This window comes from Argiope bruennichi, chromosome 4, assembly GCF_947563725.1.
Source record: "Argiope bruennichi chromosome 4, qqArgBrue1.1, whole genome shotgun sequence".
NCBI lineage: Eukaryota > Metazoa > Arthropoda > Arachnida > Araneae > Araneidae > Argiope > Argiope bruennichi.
In genome coordinates, this window is record NC_079154.1 from 111,455,298 (window position 1) to 111,475,610 (window position 20,313).

The 20,313-nt window shown below is 28.3% G+C and overlaps 2 protein-coding genes across 3 annotated transcripts in view; one reads left to right on the top strand and one right to left on the bottom strand.

The window, feature by feature from the left end:
* LOC129967146 (uncharacterized) overlaps positions 1-20,313 on the bottom strand; it is a 93,780-nt gene that overhangs the window by 36,837 nt on the left and 36,630 nt on the right. The window lies entirely within an intron of this gene.
* LOC129967145 (ras-like protein family member 10B) overlaps positions 7,214-20,313 on the top strand; it is a 41,456-nt gene continuing 28,356 nt past the window's right edge. Inside the window, exon 1 of the mRNA XM_056081835.1 lies at positions 7,214-7,284. The gene's annotated coding sequence lies outside the window, so the exon portion shown is untranslated. The remainder of the gene's footprint in view (positions 7,285-20,313) is intronic.

A 20,313-nucleotide genomic window follows, 5' to 3' on the forward strand; every position in this document is an offset into this window, starting at 1 on the left:
CTAGACGTAGGATGATACACTGATACAATTTTATATTATTGTGATTTCAGGTGGAATATCATCATTTCTTATATTTATTTAAATCGAAGTTCATTGAATTTCCATTTGACCTAAACTGAAATTTAACCCAGACTGGATTCTTTTTACAAGTTATTGATAACTTTATTTTTTAAATACAGTCTTCTATAAGAAAAAAAAATGCCACAATATCAAATGTATCTTTTTCTGAAAATTTCCTTTAAATCGAAAAACGGTTCTAGAACTTTAATTTGTTATTATTATTCTTTTTCCATCTAAAGCAAATGAGAAAAAACATTTTCCTTGATGCGCTGTCATAGATTATGGAGAAATAAAGACATCTTGAAATCTTTCTCTTATCACTCTTTACTGAACATTTTTCCAAAAACAAAAATCTTTTTCCATTTCAACTGGAGAAACTGATGATTGCATTTAGGGTCTAGAAGTTCTGAGATCGAATGTATCAAATATCTTTCCGTATTAAAGAAGTAAAAAAGAAAGTTTAAGGGAATTTCAGCAAGTTCATTCGATAAAATTTGTAAAAATGGTCTAGATAATCTAACTAATTTTTGATCATGCAATTGAATATCTAGCTACTTTAAAATATAGTTAATTTAAATAAAATTTTTGATGATGTGCAATAAATGATTAATCAATGAATATATGCTTAATTTAAAGAAAAATTTTGATGATGTGGAATTAATGAATAATCATTGAAAATGCAGTTAATTGGAAGAAAATTTTTGATGATGTTGAAGTAATGAATAATCACTAGAAATGTAGTTAATTTAAAGAAAAATTTTGATGATGTTAATGAATAATCACTGAAAATGTAGTTAGTTTAAAGAACAATTTTGATGACGTTAATTAATGAATAATTATCAAGAATGTAGTTAACTTAAAGAACAATTTTGATGATGTGGAATTAATGAGTAATCAATGAAAATGCAGTTAATTTAAAGAAAAATTTTGATGTTGTGGAATTAATGAATAATTATTGAAAATGTAGTTAACTTAAAGAACGGTTTTGATGATGTGGAATTAACGAATAATCAATGAAAATGTAGTTAATTTAAAGAACAGTTTTGATGATGTGGAATCAATGAATAATCAAATTTTTAAAATATGTAAAATTCTGTCACTATGAAAAGAAACCCATATATATTATTATTTCATAATTTTCATATATAATTTTCAGTGTGTGAGAAAAAAAAAAGAAAACATCTATGGCATTCTGATATATCTAACTCAGTTCTTGACAACCGTTTTTATTTTATCGTATACAAAGATCAAAAAGGGGAAAAAATTATGATAATCAAATAATTTGATCTTGGAATTATGATGAATCAACCAACCTAACCAACATAAACATAAAAAGAAAGGAGCAGAAGTTGTCCTTCCAAAACTTTCTCGCATATTCTCTAATAAAATTGTTTTCCTCCACCCCAGCCCCGCATAAAATTGTGGACTTTTGGCAAAATCGTGAAAGACACAAGTACTCTGATTTTTATTTTCAGAGTTCCAAACATGAGAGTAGTGTGCTTCTCAGTATAGTAAAGAAAACCGATACTTGTGGCGAGACCTTAAAACATTGGAGAATTATGATTATGTAAAAGCTTATTTTAGTGCGATCTTTTTGAAATTTTTTTGGTTGTAAATCCTTTTGATGCGGTTAATACACAGGTATCCGAAAACTAGATTTATGTATATTTGAACGACTTTATATTCCGACCGATCGAAATCAAAATCTGATACAGAACTACAGTTTTAATTGTAAAATAACATAACAAATTTCATTTATTAACTTCATTGCATTTTTGAGCCATCGCGTTTACCTGCATGTAAAAACACAGACATACAGACAGTCAATCTCCCTGACGCATTTGGTTCGAAATCTGAAACAGATCTACATTTTAGATGCTACATTTATGTATAAATTTTTATTTATCTCTTTTTGTTTTGTAATTATTCTGTAAATTTGTATTCGTACAGTCGAACAGGCAGACTTCATCTGGATAGGTTTCTTTTAAAATTTGACAGAAATCGATGTATTTAATGTGAAATCCACATATCATGCTTTCCTTAATAGGTACATAGTCCCACTTTAAATTTAGTTAAGACTGTGGCGGATTGTTATGAGTGAGGATAGAACCTGGGAGCTTGTGGATCGTAGCCCAGTAAGATAACCACGATACAAAAGCAATTGCTCGGGTAGCGTAGATGTTAACTGGCTTATAAGCTTTCACCACAGACTCTCCTTCCAGTGAGACGAACGATATGGCTATTGAGTGGTGATGTATTGAGCTGTTGATTCTACTGCGCCTGTACCCATTTAAGTAGCGCCAAGTGTTATGGCGAGCGTGTATGCGTGAGGGGTTGCTGATGCTGTTGCTGCGTCAAGTGAGTCTCACGACTTTAGTTTTGCTGTGGGTAGATGGCGCCCCAACAGCTGTACGAAGGTTGAAGGATCACGTCCGGGTCACCAATGTGGCTGATTGTTATGAGCGAGGATAGAACCTGGGACCTTGTGGTTTGCAGCCCAGTAACATAACCACGATACAAAAGCAATTGCTCGGATAGTTTAACTGGCTTATAAGCTTTCACCACAAGCCATAGCGAAATCTTTCTTATATTGAAATCTTTCGGTATGAAATAGAAAACCAATGACTAAATAAAAGAATAATTAACATATGGAAAAAGGATGAAAATATTGTAAAAGTTGTGGAATGTATTTTTTTATATACATATGGATTTCTGCAAATCGAATTTTCTTCCCAAAACCTTCAAATTCGATGTACTAAGAATAGATTATATTAATATATTTTCATCGTTTCAACGGAATGGGATGCGTCCATTTTGTTGGCATTCAATCATCAATAATGTTGCATTTTAACGTATATACTGGCAAAATCAATCATACATCTGTGATATAATTTTCACCAAGTTGACAAATTCCATAATTCTCTTGAATGTGCTTCATTCGAATGACTATGATTAATTTTGTCAGTATAATGCTAAGATTTATATGCCACGTCTTCTTTTATCCCGCGATTCTTTCTAGTCATCCATAAAGTTGAAAAATTGTCCTTCTCTTTGGGGTGACCAATGGCGGCAAGGAAATGAGCTTGGCGCACTAAAGAAGATTGTAACGCTTGGTCCGTAACACTTTATGAATCATCCAATTCAAGGGTATGTATCTATTCATTTGACAATAAATGGAGAATTCTCATTACCTTTGCATTAATAATTAGATTATGAATCTTAAAATATTCCTCTCAAGAGAACACCTTGCACGGCACTAGCGTAGAATAATCAAGAAATATTTTTTTGGCGTGAATTTAGCATTTTTACCAAAGCTATAGTCATTCTTGGCGAAATATTTTGGCGATAACACTTTTGCATGCGATTTATAGTAACAAATCTGTGTTTAAGATGCGCTTTTCCCACTCGATTGAAAGAAAAAGTTTGGCACGAAAACTACACTTGTAATCACAAAATCCCATGCCAAATATCATATATTTAAATTATTGCGTTTTTGAAATATCGCGTTTAAATGTGTCTGAAAGTAAAGGTCAACGGATGGACAAATTTTTATCAGATTTGGCGCCAAATTTGATGTCGAATTTTATCCATCTAGTTCTATTCGTTTTGCAGTTATCGTTTTAACACACAACCGAACAGACAGACTTCCTCCGAAAGGATAATGCTGAAAATTTGAAAGAAATCTACAATTTTGATGTAAAGACCGTAGACCAAATTCTATCCATCTAGCTCAAAGCATTTTTGAGTTATCTTTGTTACAGACAGACAGACGGACGGATATTTTCACAAAATATGTTTATCGAATTCAGAAATGTCTAAAACGTGTAGATTCATCAAAATTTGAATTCTTTCAAGATTTCCATACTTCAACTATGCATATAGAAATTAAAAAAGCATAGGAACATTGAAGATGTATTTTTAACTACAAACTTTCATTTTTAAAATAAATACTGGCGAAATCGATACTGTAGTTGGGTCAGAAGAAATCTGCTGTGTTTCTTTTACCCATATAGAATACACATTAAAGTAATGCTTGTTTTGTCCTTCAAAAATTGTTACATTTTGGGGGAATCGGCGATCATCGATGTTTGACCAAGGATCGCAAGGCTTTATTGGAAATAAAAATTAGGGAAATCGGCACTTTAAAGGAGACTAAGGGATATCATAGAGCAAGTTGACTATTAATTCGATCGCAATCGACCGGTGGACCACCAAGAAATTTCTGGAGTGACCGCCTTTATTAAGACATAAGATGCGCATACTAAAAGAAACATATTTATGGAACACCGACGGCTAATATCATTATGTTTATATCCTGCTATTTTTATTATGTTTGTACTTATCTACATATTCCGTATTTATTGTTAAATTATAATAAATATCGCAGACTTTTTTTCTATCTCACCACACCTACGCCACTGGGTAAACCGCAACACCTAGAAAAAAATTAGAATTAGCCCGTACTCTGAAAAAGTTTGCCCATCCCTGTCATAGAGAGCCCCGAGTCTTTTTTCTTTTTTTTTTGTCTCTATTATGCCTCTATTGTGAATAATTTTAAAGAAGAAAATTTTAAATATATAAATAGTAAGGTATTTGTTAATTGTATAAGTTTTATATTATATATAAGATTATATATATGTAATTTTGGCATTTTCATTCAAATAATATTATTCTTAAGTTTATACAACGATACTTTAAAAAGTTTGAAATCAAAAGTGCGAAATAAAGAGAAAATTTAAGTTTTTTTTTAAATGAATAATTAGTCGCAATTTTTGTAAGACTAAACAGTCTATATAAAATTTATAATTTTGAGCGTTTAGTTATCAATGAATTCAGTTCAATGCATTTCAATTATGTATGAAAAGAGTGGGAAAAGGTAAGGAGATAAATCTCTTTAGAACTTAGAGGAGAGACATATTAGTGTCTTGTGAGAAGAGAAAAATTATATCCGCATCTGTATCCGTTTGTAACCATTGGGTAAAAATTAAATGGCTTGGGCATCTGTATCCGTTTGTAATCATCGGGTGAAAATTAAATGGCATGGGCATCTGTATCCGTTTGTAACCATTGGGTAAAAATTAAATGGCTTGGGCATCTGTATCCGTTTGTAACCATCGGGTAAAAAATAAATGACATGGGCATCTTTATCCATTTGTAACCATTGGGTACAAATTAAATGGCATGGGCATCTGTATCCGTTTGTAAGAATTGGGTAAAAATTAAATGGCATGGGCATCTGTATCCGTTTGTAAGAAGTGGGTAAAAATTAAATCGCATGGGCATCTGTATCCGTTTGTAACTATTGGGAAAAAATTAAATGGCATATGCATCTGTATCCGTTTGTTACCATCGGGTAAAAATTAAATGGCTTGGGCATCTGTATCCGTTTGTAACCATCGGGTAAAAATTAAATGGCATGGGCATCTGTATCCGTTTGTAACCATCGGGTAAAAATTAAATGGCATGGGCATCTGTATCCGTTTGTAATCATCGGGTAAAAATTAAATGGCATGGGCATCTGTATCCGTTTGTAACCATTGGGTAAAAATTAAATGGCATGGGCATCTGTATCCGTTTGTAACCATCGGGTAAAAATTCTATTTAGTTATGTTCAAATCTCGTTTTGAAAGTACACAAGAATATTTTTAAAACGTGATTAGTGGTTTTAATTTTTGGTCTGATGATCAGGATTTCATCACTATTATTGCCACATGATAACATTTTCTAGTTCTAACGGCTGGAAAATATTTGAATTAGAGCAGCTGTATAAGAGATACTTTGTGCAATGGATCTTGAACTAGGTATTTTTCAGGTCTAGAAACCAATAACTTATCATCGAACCACCGTGTTTGGTATTAGAAAACAAACATTTAGAGAAGCATCTGTACCAACTTCAGAATAGCTATTCTTTAAGAGAAACTGTTGATTATACTGTTTCTTCTCAGTATGCGATGAAATCTTGCATCAAACACATCACGTGATCAAGATTCGGAAGTGGCCATGATTATAGAATCAGAAACAAACTCTAAAGCACACAGTTCGAAAAAAAAAACCCTGCTTTTTTCAAGTTAGTACAAAAAATTAATTATAACGTTGCATTTACCAAAATGAGTTATTGTTATATACAGCTAGATTATAGGTCAAAACAATGGTGCATTTTTTGAATTGGAAATCCCATTCTCAAGTAGACAGAAAAAGAGAAGGAAAAATATACCACGTGATTATATGCTCTTGTTACACGAACTATAGAGGCACAATAGTAAGATTTTGGTTTTAGAATCAGAAGATCAAGTTCCATGATCAAATTCAACGAAAGATTTTCTACATATGTGTCTTAGTACACATTAAATTTCCTATAATATAACCTGTTCTTATTCAAAAAAAATTTGAATTTGGTTAATAAGCCATTACACAGACGTGATTTTTAACATATGACAACGATTCAAAATTCAATAAAGTTCAGGCTCTTCCAAAACATTGTTTGAGTGGCTGTAGAAGCTCTCATTACATCACCGCGAATTGAAGGGATATATAAGAAAAATGAGATGTTTTCCGATGTAGATTTATATACTTTAACCATTTTTGAGTCGATTTTGATTACAAAAAGCTTTCTTCCTGATTTGGTTTACTCACCATTAAAAATAAATGGGTTTAATTAAACTTCTTTTGTTATGAACCAAAATTTAAAATAATGACATCCATACTTGTAAGATAAAATATAGATACATTAAACAGAACATTTATCTATTATATCCTTCCTTTAATTCATTCTGATTTAAAAAAAAAAAAGATTTATTTCTACAAGTTCAATGATCGTTTGCTTATCATCTAAGTTAAATTGGACAGTCTGGATGTACTTAAACAATAATATCATTCGCAGACGAATAATTTAAATCCCCCTTTTCCTATCGCATCGTCATTCCCATTTCCATTACTCGGAGATAATTAAAACCGTTCGTAAATCAACGGGGTAGACATATATCTAAGCGCATTTGTTCCAAAAATCAAGACGAACTCTCCCAGACACGGCGGGATGGATTGGAGCAGCCCGGGGGTGTCTCCGCCCCTCTCCGCAAACGATTCCCCCGCAGCGCAGGGCTGCGCGGGAAACAGAATTGATCCGGAGAAGGTCACCCCTTTTCGTTGGCTTTCCTGCGTGGCGCGCTTCACTGCCGAGCTCACTTCCAGATGGAAGACCGGCGAGGGAAGACATGCGTTCAGGGGGTGAGTGAGTCTTTTTTTTTTTTTTTTACCTTCTTCTTCTCTCCATCCTTTTCACAGCCCTCTCCTTCTATTAATAACTATCGTCTGTTGTTAGCGTTGTCTTAAAACGATCGCTATGGCAGACCCCCTCATAGAAAGAATCAGACAAAATAAAAAGTGGGAGGAAAGTTCTGATGGTGTTGTTGTTAAGGTATCATGGAACAGTTCAGGTGTTGGTGGAATTTGAAAAATTGGAGTTTTTTTTTTGGGGGGGAGGGGGGCTGCATTTTAGTGGTCGCTTATAAAGGTTGTTTATATTTGTTTCAAAAGTTTTTTTTCGTACTGTTAATTTGCAATATTTAATTTGAAAAGATAGATGTTTATTCTTTAACGATATCCAAATAGATTAAATCAAATTCAAATCGTTTTATTATTCAAGAAGCAAATGATTATTTAAATCTTATTAAGACTTTTATCTAGTAAATATTTTATTTAATGAACTGAATTTTCAAAAAATACTTGTTATTCAAAAACAAGACGAAGATTCTAATGAAATTAGCATTATAATTTCATACATGAGACATAAAATTGAAAGATTGCATCACTAGTAAATCTATAATATCTGAGTAATCCTTAGTAAATTTCTCTAGTAAATATTTTATTTAATGAGCAGAACTTTCAAAAAAATATGTGTTATTTAAAAAGAAAAAATTACGAATCTAACGGAACTAGCATTATAATTTTATATATCAGACATGAAATCGAAAGATAGCATCACGAATCAGGCCGAAAAATTGTAAAATATTCCTTACAAAAATTTAGATGATGAAATATTCTTTCAAAAGAATTGAAAAGAATTCAGTGAAATTCGCTGCAGAAGTAATAAATTTTAATCGTATTAATTAAGTCAATGTCTTAAGCAAATTGTATTCAAACCATTAAACATTTTTTTTAATTGAGCTGAAAATGAAAGAATATATAATTAAAAGAATTTATGAACTTTGAATCTCAAAATGCTTTGATACAAGATTTTATATATTGTCAAATGTTTATTATAAATATTCATAATAATTACATCACATTTCCTACATCAGAGAAACAATAATGTTTTGAAAACAATGATCAATTAAATGTTAAATGATAAAATATTTTAAGATTCGGATTTTAATTATTCTATGAAATTTCAAATAAACTGAAATTATTTTCGAGAAAAGAATCAGAAAATTTCAAATTAAACATGTTTTTATAATATATAAGGCATTCAAAATTTCATTTGATAATTGGAATTGCTCCAAATTGAACAAGATATTGAAATAAGTTTTATATTTTTGCGAGAACAATTTGTATAATTTTTCATATCAAACTGCAATTTAAACAATCCATTATTGCATTCAGTGCTGATGTCCTTCAACATATTTTAGAACGTTTTAGAGGCATTGAATTCGAAGAGAATGATTAAAGTAGGGTTAGATTATTTTATGATTAGAAATTTTGGAAATGATATGACTGTCCAAATATTGTTTTTTGTAACTTGATAACAGACAGAAAATAAATAATCGTCTAAAACTAATGAAAATGCTTCGCAATAGTGAAGAATGTTTGATTATTTTGGGGCTTACACCACTATAAAAAGGAAGATTTAATTCAATTTCCGAAATTTTTTTTGACTTTCTTTGAATGTAATTTCGAAAATTGTCAACTTAAAGCATTCGTTTTCAAATAGATGATTTTTTTTTCTAAAACATGCAACAAAAATATACGTTTACATTTTGATTATATGTAAAATATATATGATGTAATCGTTATGGAAACAAATGAAAAAAAGCCTTTACCTAGTTTCTTGAAATTGCGAAAACCTTTAAATATTATCAATCTTTGAATTTATTAATTGTTCCTAAACTAAAACTTAGTTCGAAAAGGTAAATTTTCTTCCCTACCAATGTTTATTTTCTGACTATATCTGCTTTTATAATGACCTGGAATTGCTAAGACACTTCATAAAGAAGTAAATTTATAAATATTGCCAAATGGTTTTTTTATATTTAATCATACAGTAAATATGTACCTACACCTAGGCAGTACTTGATACTATATAATAATTTTATAGTTTTGTGCATACAATAACATATATAGTTATATTACATAGTTAAGTACCAAATTTTTGATTTATTGATGCATATTTTAAAAAATTAAGGGAAAAAAATTACTAAAGTATAAAATTTGTCAAAACATTTTTTTATTAGTGAAATTTCACGCTTACCGAGAGATTTTCGGTTGAGCCCATAAAGCTTTATAACCATTCAATGATTGAAAATTAAATTTATAATTAATTTGAAAATGAAAAAGAGCATCTTTCAGCTAATATCCATTTGAATAGATAACACAAATTTATGTTGCATCCTAGAAATAAATGCTTTAAATCAAAATATTTGTATTAATCTAGATTGAGATGTCTAATCCAGGGTTTCTTAAACTCTTAACATGATAATGTTTATAAGATGAATATAATTTGTCATGCGTTGTATGTGAAGTAAAAAAAAAATGTTCAAAATGCTCCACAGCACATATTTGGTACGCAGCTGCTTCTCAAATGAAGGCGATCAATAAGTAACGGTCTTTTAAAACTTTAATTAAATTATTATACAATCAAAAATTAATCAAATGTTTTTCCTCATAATGCTGCACAAAATCATTTTCCCATAAGTAAAAATGTTCAAAAATTGATTTTTATTGATGACAATTTTATTTAATTATAAGTTTTCCTTAATTTTAATAAATGTTTCCAATTTTTTTAAATATACTTTTATAACAATGTTTTTTTATATATATAACCGTTTACAATAAGATAGCAAGAATGTGATTTACCAGCATGAATATTTAATAAATATACAAAACAAAAGCATTATACGGTAGTAATTTCGGACAAAAGGAAGGGTGCCCGTGTAAAACGTTAATTTGCATTAATTACTATCAACACCTAACCTGAGGATACCTTTCAAAAGATTTTACATTAATTACTAACAAAACTTAATCTGAAGGTATCTTTTGAAACCTCTTGTATTAATTACTAATAAAATTTAACCTGATTGTACTTTTTTGAAACCTCTTATCATAATTCCTCATAAAATTTAACCTGATTGTACTTTTTTGAAACCTCTTATCATAATTCCTCATAAAATTTAACCTGATTGTACTTTTTTGAAACCTCTTATCATAATTCCTCATAAAATTTAACCTGATTGTACTTTTTTGAAACCTCTTATCATAATTCCTCATAAAATTTAACCTGATTGTACTTTTTTGAAACCTCTTATCATAATTCCTCATAAAATTTAACCTGATTGTACTTTTTTGAAACCTCTTATCATAATTCCTCATAAAATTTAACCTGATTGTACTTTTTTGAAACCTCTTATCATAATTCCTCATAAAATTTAACCTGATTGTACTTTTTTGAAACCTCTTATCATAATTCCTCATAAAATTTAACCTGATTGTACTTTTTTGAAACCTCTTATCATAATTCCTCATAAAATTTAACCTGATTGTACTTTTTTGAAACCTCTTATCATAATTCCTCATAAAATTTAACCTGATTGTACTTTTTTGAAACCTCTTATCATAATTCCTCATAAAATTTAACCTGATTGTACTTTTTTGAAACCTCTTATAATTCCTCATAAAATTTAACATGAGGGGATAATTCCTCATAAAAATTAACCTTCCTCATAAAATTTAACCTTTATCTTTTTAAGCATCTTGAATTAATAACCTATAGCTCTTAACGTGAGGGAACTTTTTAAAACATCTTGCATTAACTACAAATCAAATTTAATCTGAGAATACTTCTTTAAAACTGCTGCATTTATTACAAAAAAAATTTAACCTGAGGGTATATTTTGAAATCTTTTATATTAATTACTAACAAATTAAACTCCAAGATACTTTTTTGAAACTTTTAAAATTAAATACTAATAACATTTCACCTGAAAGTATCTTTCGAAACCTCTTGGATTAATTGCTAATAAAATTTAATCTGAGTGTATTTTTCCGAAACCTCTTACATTTATTACTCATAAAATATAGCCTAAGGGTACTTTTTGAAACTTTTAAAATTAAATACTAATAAAATTTCACCTGAAAGTATCTTTCGAAACCTCTTGGATTAATTACTAATAAAATTTAATCTGAGTGTATTTTTCCGAAACCTCTTACATTTATTACTCATAGAATATAGCCTAAGGGTACTTTTTGAAACTTTTAAAATTAAATACTAATAAAATTTCATCTGAAAGTATCTTTCGAAACCTCTTGGATTAATTACTAATAAAATTTAATCTGAGTGTATTTTTCCGAAACCTCTTACATTTATTACTCATAAAATATAGCCTAAGGGTACTTTTTGAAACTTTTAAAATTAAATACTAATAACATTTCACCTGAAAGTATCTTTCGAAACCTCTTGGATTAATTACTAATAAAATTTAATCTGAGTGTATTTTTCCGAAACCTCTTACATTTATTACTCATAGAATATAGCCTAAGGGTACTTTTTGAAACTTTTAAAATTAAATACTAATAAAATTTCATCTGAAAGTATCTTTCGAAACCTCTTGGATTAATTACTAATAAAATTTAATCTGAGTGTATTTTTCCGAAACCTCTTACATTTATTACTCATAAAATATAGCCTAAGGGTACTTTTTGAAACTTTTAAAATTAAATACTAATAACATTTCACCTGAAAGTATCTTTCGAAACCTCTTGGATTAATTACTAATAAAATTTAATCTGAGTGTATTTTTCCGAAACCTCTTACATTTATTACTCATAGAATATAGCCTAAGGGTACTTTTTGAAACTTTTAAAATTAAATACTAATAACATTTCACTTGAAAGTATCTTTCGAAACCTCTTGGATTAATTACTAATAAAATTTAATCTGAGTGTATTTTTCCGAAACCTCTTACATTTATTACTCATAGAATATAGCCTAAGGGTACTTTTTGAAACTTTTAAAATTAAATACTAATAAAATTTCACCTGAAAGTATCTTTCGAAACCTCTTGGATTAATTACTAATAAAATTTAATCTGAGTGTATTTTTCCGAAACCTCTTACATTTATTACTCATAGAATATAGCCTAAGGGTACTTTTTGAAACTTTTAAAATTAAATACTAATAACATTTCACTTGAAAGTATCTTTCGAAACCTCTTGGATTAATTACTAATAAAATTTAATCTGAGTGTATTTTTCCGAAACCTCTTACATTTATTACTCATAAAATATAGCCTAAGGGTACTTTTTGAAACTTTTAAAATTAAATACTAATAACATTTCACCTGAAAGTATCTTTCGAAACCTCTTGGATTAATTACTAATAAAATTTAATCTGAGTGTATTTTTCCGAAACCTCTTACATTTATTACTCATAGAATATAGCCTAAGGGTACTTTTTGAAACTTTTAAAATTAAATACTAATAAAATTTCATCTGAAAGTATCTTTCGAAACCTCTTGGATTAATTACTAATAAAATTTAATCTGAGTGTATTTTTCCGAAACCTCTTACATTTATTACTCATAAAATATAGCCTAAGGGTACTTTTTGAAACTTTTAAAATTAAATACTAATAACATTTCACCTGAAAGTATCTTTCGAAACCTCTTGGATTAATTACTAATAAAATTTAATCTGAGTGTATTTTTCCGAAACCTCTTACATTTATTACTCATAGAATATAGCCTAAGGGTACTTTTTGAAACTTTTAAAATTAAATACTAATAAAATTTCATCTGAAAGTATCTTTCCTAACCTCTAGTATTAATTACTAATTAGAGAGTATTTTTCGAATCCTCTTGCATTTATCACTAATAAAATATAACCTGTGGGTACTTTTTGAAACATTTTAAATTAAATACCAATAATATTTAACATGAGGGTATATTTTGAAACCTCTCGCATTAATTACTAATAAAATATAACCTGAGAATGCTTTTTGAAACATTTTAAATTAAATACCAATAATATTTAACATGAGGGAATCTTTTGAAACCTCTCGCATTAATTACTAATAAAATTTAGTCTGATCGCATCTTTCGAAACCTCTTATATTAATTAATAATAAAATTTGAACTGTGAATGCCTTTTGAAATTTTTGCAAATGACAGACAGTGTAAAATTGGGGTAAAATTATATCTCAAAGCAATGAGTGCTTTTTACTTTCTGGCAAAGAATGAGAAAGTATTGCAATCATTAAACAAACTCGAACTTTTGATAATCTAAAAGTTTCATACATCATTCAGTCTGAAAATCAAATTTTTGGAATTATGTCTGTCTGTGAACACGATGACTCAAAACGTTTTCGAGCTAGACAAATGAAATTTGTTATATGGCTTTAATACGGTCTTTATAGACTCTAATCAAATTTTGTACGAAATCCAATCACAGAGAATCTGTCTTATTGGCCGACCATTTACAAGGCACACGACAGTTTCAAAAAAGATAGATTTATAAAATTTGAAGCATAAATTTTGCATCCTAAATCTAGGTCTGTATCAAATTTTGAATCAAATCTGAAGCAGGGTTGATCATCATTCCATCTGTAATTTCGCATGAAGTAACTAAAAAACAGCAATGACTTAAGTATATGAAACTTGATACACAGTTTTAGCATTTAGATTTTTATTACACTTAGAGTATTTATTACACTTAGAGTACTTTTTATTACACTTAGAGTACTTTTTATTACACTTAGAGAAATTTACACTTTAGAATGTAAATTTTTATCAGAGGAACAGACAGAAGGACAGACAGACAGATGTTTAACAGAGGGACAGATGGACAGATAGATTAGATTAGTATTAAATCAAAGTATCACATATCATCCGTTTAGCTAATTGCCCTTTTGGATTATTGTATTCATACATAGACTGATAGACGTTATTCCAAAAAATAGATTTTTTTTAAGGATTCAATTATTAACTGAAATGAAAAGATTCGCTAAAATCTGAAATTGATATTGTTTGATGCTTACAATAATTTCGTTTTGTTTATTTCATATACAAAGAAAGGAAATGATTAGGAAATCATGACAAATTCGTAATGGATCCGTAATTAGAACTTTAATAAATACATTAATTTTTGGAGGACAAGAAACTCTAAGTAAAGACTTCTTGTACCCAGCAGTATTAAGAAAGGCTTAAAAATATAAGTTAATATTCAATGAAAATCATTCTAATTACAATAGTTTTTCTACAAATGCATAAGAACATGACTAAACTACAAACTATCATTAAGTTTCTACCGAAAAATTTATGTATCCTTCATTGCGTTATGAATGAATGGATGAAAGATCTCATCTCAAAAATATAACATTATAAAATAAGAAGGATATCTCAAAAATATACCATTTTTATTCTTAATAATGAGATATTAAGTTTTAAGGATGGGAAAAAGATCATGGAGTGAAATAGTAATAGAGGGAGTACAACCCTATTTTGGTGTAGGAAAAGATAAAATCACGTGACTTAGGGAGAGAATTTGTATTCGCTGTAACCATATTTTTCATTCTCCATTATATTTCAATTTTCTTAAATTAATATAAATCCTAAAGGGACGAATCAAAGATTTTACAGACTTCTAACATATCATACTCAATTTGAATGCAAAAAATTATTTCTTTAAAACAAATTTATAAGTGACGTCCATAATTTATGTTATCAAAATTTCTAATTATTTATATATCAAAATTTCTAATTAATGTCTATTATCAAAATTTATAATTATTTATATATCAAAATTTCTAATTAATGTCTATTATCAAAATTTATAATTATTTATATATTAAACTTTATAATTATTTACATATCAAAATTTATAATTATTTATATATCAAAATTTCTAATTAATGTCTATTATCAAAATTTATAATTATTTATATATCAAAATTTCTAATTAATGTCTATTATCAAAATTTATAATTATTTATATATCAAAATTTTTAATTTTTACATATCAAAATTTATAATTATTTATATATCAAAATTTCTAATTAATGTCTATTATCAAAATTTATAATTATTTATAAATCAAAATTTCTAATTAATGTCTATAATCAAAATTTATAATTATGTCTATAATTGTCATAATTAATGTCTGTAATTGTCATATATAAATGTCAACGTAATGTCTATTTAGAATTTAAATTATAGACAAAATCCCTATGGTTTAATTTTGAAATTTAAATTATAGAGATTGTGGACAATCGACAGTTTAGCAATAAATCAGCCTAAGAGCATGAAATGCATCACCGAAACTTGCTTTATCAATACTATTTAGTCACATGGACTAATGAGAACTTTCGTCTGTGCGAGGTTAACATTATAGTTGTAAAGTCCATACTGTATATTTATGATATTTTGGTAACGAATATTAATTATCAATTAGGCTATTTTCCATGAAAAGTTTCCTCTTTAAATAGTTGTTGTTGATAAATATCATCATCAACATGGATAAGCATATCTATGTGGATGATTATGCTAACAATATTTTTGTACTAATTACAAAACCTGAGAAAAAAATAATTCAAGATAATTGCATTTTGACATCAAATATTGTGTGCAAATTGTTAATATGTTCAAACTGCTTTCTCTGTTTTGTGTATATACTTTTCTGAGTATAAGGAACTACAAACCATTAAATTAATACTATATTTATATATATTATTATTATAAAGTAAGTATTTCTATAATATAAAATAATATATAAAATATAAAATAATATAAAGTAATATAAAGTAAATATTTCCTGATTCAAAAACATTTAAAAGGAAGATACATTGTATTTAGAGAGCAGCAATACTGCTACAACTAAAACAGAAGAGAAATGAATCAAATTAGAAATAAATATTGTTTCAATTGCAAAAAAGAGAATAAAATGGAATAAAAAATTAATGAAATAATGAATCTGGCCTGAAGACTTTATTAAGTGTCACCTTCTCTTACAAAACTAGGCATTTTTTTCTGTGAAGGATGTGACTTTAGTCCAAGTATTCATTCTTTTTACCCGAAAATCCCAAGAAATTGAGGATCTTGAAAACAAAAAGAAGTATAAACAAAGCAATGACATTACAATCAGGCAATAAAAAATAATAATATTAAACGGTAAATAAATTATCACAAAATTCAAAACTCAGCAAAATCAAACCACGAGAAGACTCAATAACACAAGAAATACACATCATACTATAAAACCCATAAACAATTTAAATTTATTTATTAGCATGTGAGAACATGATGTTGTTTTGGTTAGGGGGTTTTGAAGCTCGAAATTGCTTAGTCTGTGAATGATGAAGCTCTAAATCGCGTAGGCAATGAATAAAGCATAAATGGTAATTTTCATCATCATCTATTAATCGCATATATTTTTTACTTGCTTTTACCAGTATTGCATTATTATTTTGTATGCTTCTTTGAAAGCAGATGCGTTTTTAAAAGGTTGACTTACTTTTACCAATATTGCCTTATTATTACATATGCTTCTTATAGTAAGAGAGAGAGAGAGAGAGGGATAGAGACCGATAGAGAAGTCTCGTGATTGTTTAATGGTTTAAATTAATTAAGACAAATAATGACTTAAAAATAATAATGTTCTCACACGATAACTTGAGATTTGCGATCGTAGATTTCATTTTAATTTTTTTTAAATTTGTCTTTACAAGTATCTAATTTCAACAACCCAATAAAATACTAATCATCTTTTTAGACAAGTAGGAGGGAGAAGTTTAAAGTTCCGATCGGTTAACTGTTTGAAAATGAATCAATGTTGATTCAATAAGCACAAACAATTAAAAAAATTTGGATACAAAAATAAGACGGAAGGAAGATAAAGCTTTAACGAAGATTACTCCTCACGGTATGTATCTCTTCTAAACACAACCAATAAGTCAGATGATTGATTTAATTATTAATTATAATTAAAAATAAAATTGGGGACGAATTTTACAAATAAAATTATACAAAATTGTTTAGTTGCAGTTAACAATTTACCTACGAAAAACAACTGATTAATTAGGGAAAACAGCAATAAAATAGGAAGGTTCAGTCGAAAAAATATTCCTAGAAGTATCGAAAAGTTTAATTTTTTTTTATTAACTTAAATTCCACGGAACAAAAATGAACAAAAATTTATGAATTGGAATGCAATGCATCATTAAATAAATATCTTTCTTGTAAGCTCCAATGATTCTCTTAATTTAAAACACAGGTAGAAACATTCTATAATTTTTTAACATGTAACTGTGAAACTGGGAGAGAAAAATGGCGTTTTTAAAACTACATGAACTACAGAAAGCAATCGAAAAATAACATTTCTGAAAGCAGGATAACATTTTTCCCACCATCAATTTTTTGACAGGATGTCGATTTGTCGACACTCGTCGCATGCTTTTTAGTTATTTTTTATAAATAAAGCTTGAACTAGTAAGTTTTCAAGTAACTTAGATAGGCGCAAAATGTTTTTATAATGATAATAGTAGGAAAACCAGAGAGAGAGAAAAAAAAAAGGATTGTCAACCTTGTTCCCATATTATTATGGATATATCAACTAACCTAAAATGAGAAAAAAATGGTTATAGTTTTTTTTAAATATAACGGAATTAAAAAGAACTAAAATAAGCAGTACCAGTTTTAAAAAAGCAAATTCATATTATCTTCGTGTAATTTTAATTGTTTTATTGGATGCTAGATGCCAATTAGCATAATCGATGATAATTCATGTTAATTTCATTTACTCAGCTATGAGTGCTCACATGAGAAATGAATGACGTCAAAAATGCTTCAGCCTTTATTATGGATACAGAAAAATTGTTTAAGGTAAATACGCACTTCTAATCACAAGTATTGTTGCATGTTGATGATTAAAATTAATTTTTTTATTTTTATTTTATATTTAAAAATTTACTCTTAATCTTAAAACACCAACAAACTTATGTATAAACAAGTATATTTTAATATCATCACAACATGAATGTTTATAACTACATTAACTTAAGCAATTAAAAATATTTAGCAAAATATATTTACAAGTATTTTTAATTTTTTTAAATGAATGAAAAAATTTAAGGATGAATAAGATGTAAACTAATTTTTAACTCAGGATATAAAAAAATTTTAAAGTTTAAAAAATTTAATTGAATTTTTAATAAGATATCTACAATTAAAGGAGTAGCCATGTACTCTTACACCCAACGTTATGCCTTGAGAGCAATTTGCACAATTTTTACTGTCTCATGACGTAATTTATAGAAGAATATATCCGCCTATATAAATTATTATGTTAATTAAAAGATAATCGTTTGAAATGTGTAATTAATCTTATAGAATATCAATCACTGGTGTCTAAATTTGAATCAAATACATTAACCGTGAAAAAAGAAAGGCTATTGATAGTATAGGTAATCAATGATATGAAAACTATAACTTTAACTGAATCGATGAAACACTTAGATTTAGCCGAGTGCTCAGCGAAAATTGTTTTTCGTTTACTTCAGTGTGACATTTCACGCTGAAACATAAAAGTTACAATCAATTATTATATTTAGATATGTATGCCTATCTTTACTAGTAATAAAGATTAATGCATGTATCTGTTTCTTTTAATGCATGTATTGCATAAAATGTCTTTTCAAAATAATTATGGGACAAGAATTATATTTATATCATCTTAAAATTTAAAAAAAAAATCATTTTTTCTTTATTTTTTTGCTGCCACAAAATCTTCATACTGCCATAAAAATTTAGTAGCAGCATAACTTTAAAAATTATTTTAATTAATTTAAAAAATAGCTTAAGTTTATATTACAATAATATATTTCACTATTGTAAGGAAGCTCAAATGAATTTCCATTGTTGCATCAAGTACCTCATCTTAGATTTATCTGCCATCGTTGGTGATGAAGATACCATTAGCAATAAGCAGCTACCCCGATCCTGCAGAAGGTACACCTAAATATTGAATGATCGGAACTATGGTTCAAAACTAAAGGTTCTCACTGGTCACGGTACAACCCATCCCGTAGGGGTTACTTCCCGTCAGCAGTAGGATAATTACCCGGCACCATTTCTGCATTTACCATGGTGACGAGCTTACTATCCGAGGTGTCCCCCCCCCCCGTGCGATTGATGACGAAGGCATGAAGTTTAAAACGCTTCCATTTTTAAACACTTTTGCTCTTTTATTTTATTTAATATAATTGAATATAAGATAACAATATATTGCCTGAAAACAAAAATGAGTGCCTTCGTATTATAATGCACTCATTTTTTTGTTGAATAATACAACTCTGAGACATTACATAAATTTTGAAAAAAAAAATTCTATATTATTTATAAAACTTCAATGCTAAACAATTGAATTTTTATTTTCTTATTTTGAAATGAGTAAACGATATACGAGAACCAGGAAATCGCTCAAATAATAAAACGAAAAAAATAAATAAAAACTATTTAGGAAAGAAGGAAGGAGTAGAAAGGATGATTTCAAAATTATTTAAAACCCTTTCTAGGGCCGTGGGAAGTATGCTTCCCACCAAATTTATCAATCTTTGTATGAAATGATGTAGGTTGGCATAAGTTCTGACACTTTTTTTCAGAGAGACAGAAACTTAGATGCTTCAGTTCTTTATCTCACTCAAAATAACGTATCTTGATTTGTTACTTCATTATTAATGAACCAAATTAATTAATTAATCAAAATAAATTTATCTAATAAGCTAAATGAATCACTTTTCTTATTCTAATTTCAAGCCTAAAAGTATTTTAACATAATATGATAGAAAAAAATGGCCCTTTAAAGGGTTAACTGACAATTTCCAAATTTATCGATGATTAGAAACTAGGAAAAGCTCAGAAATCACCATTTTCACCCATGCTTCTTTATTTCATATCACATATGTATTCGGTAGATATGAAATGCGAAGTTGTCAGAACTCAATTACGCAGATTCTCTCTTCCCTGCAAAAAAAAAAAAAAAAAAAAAAAACCATGA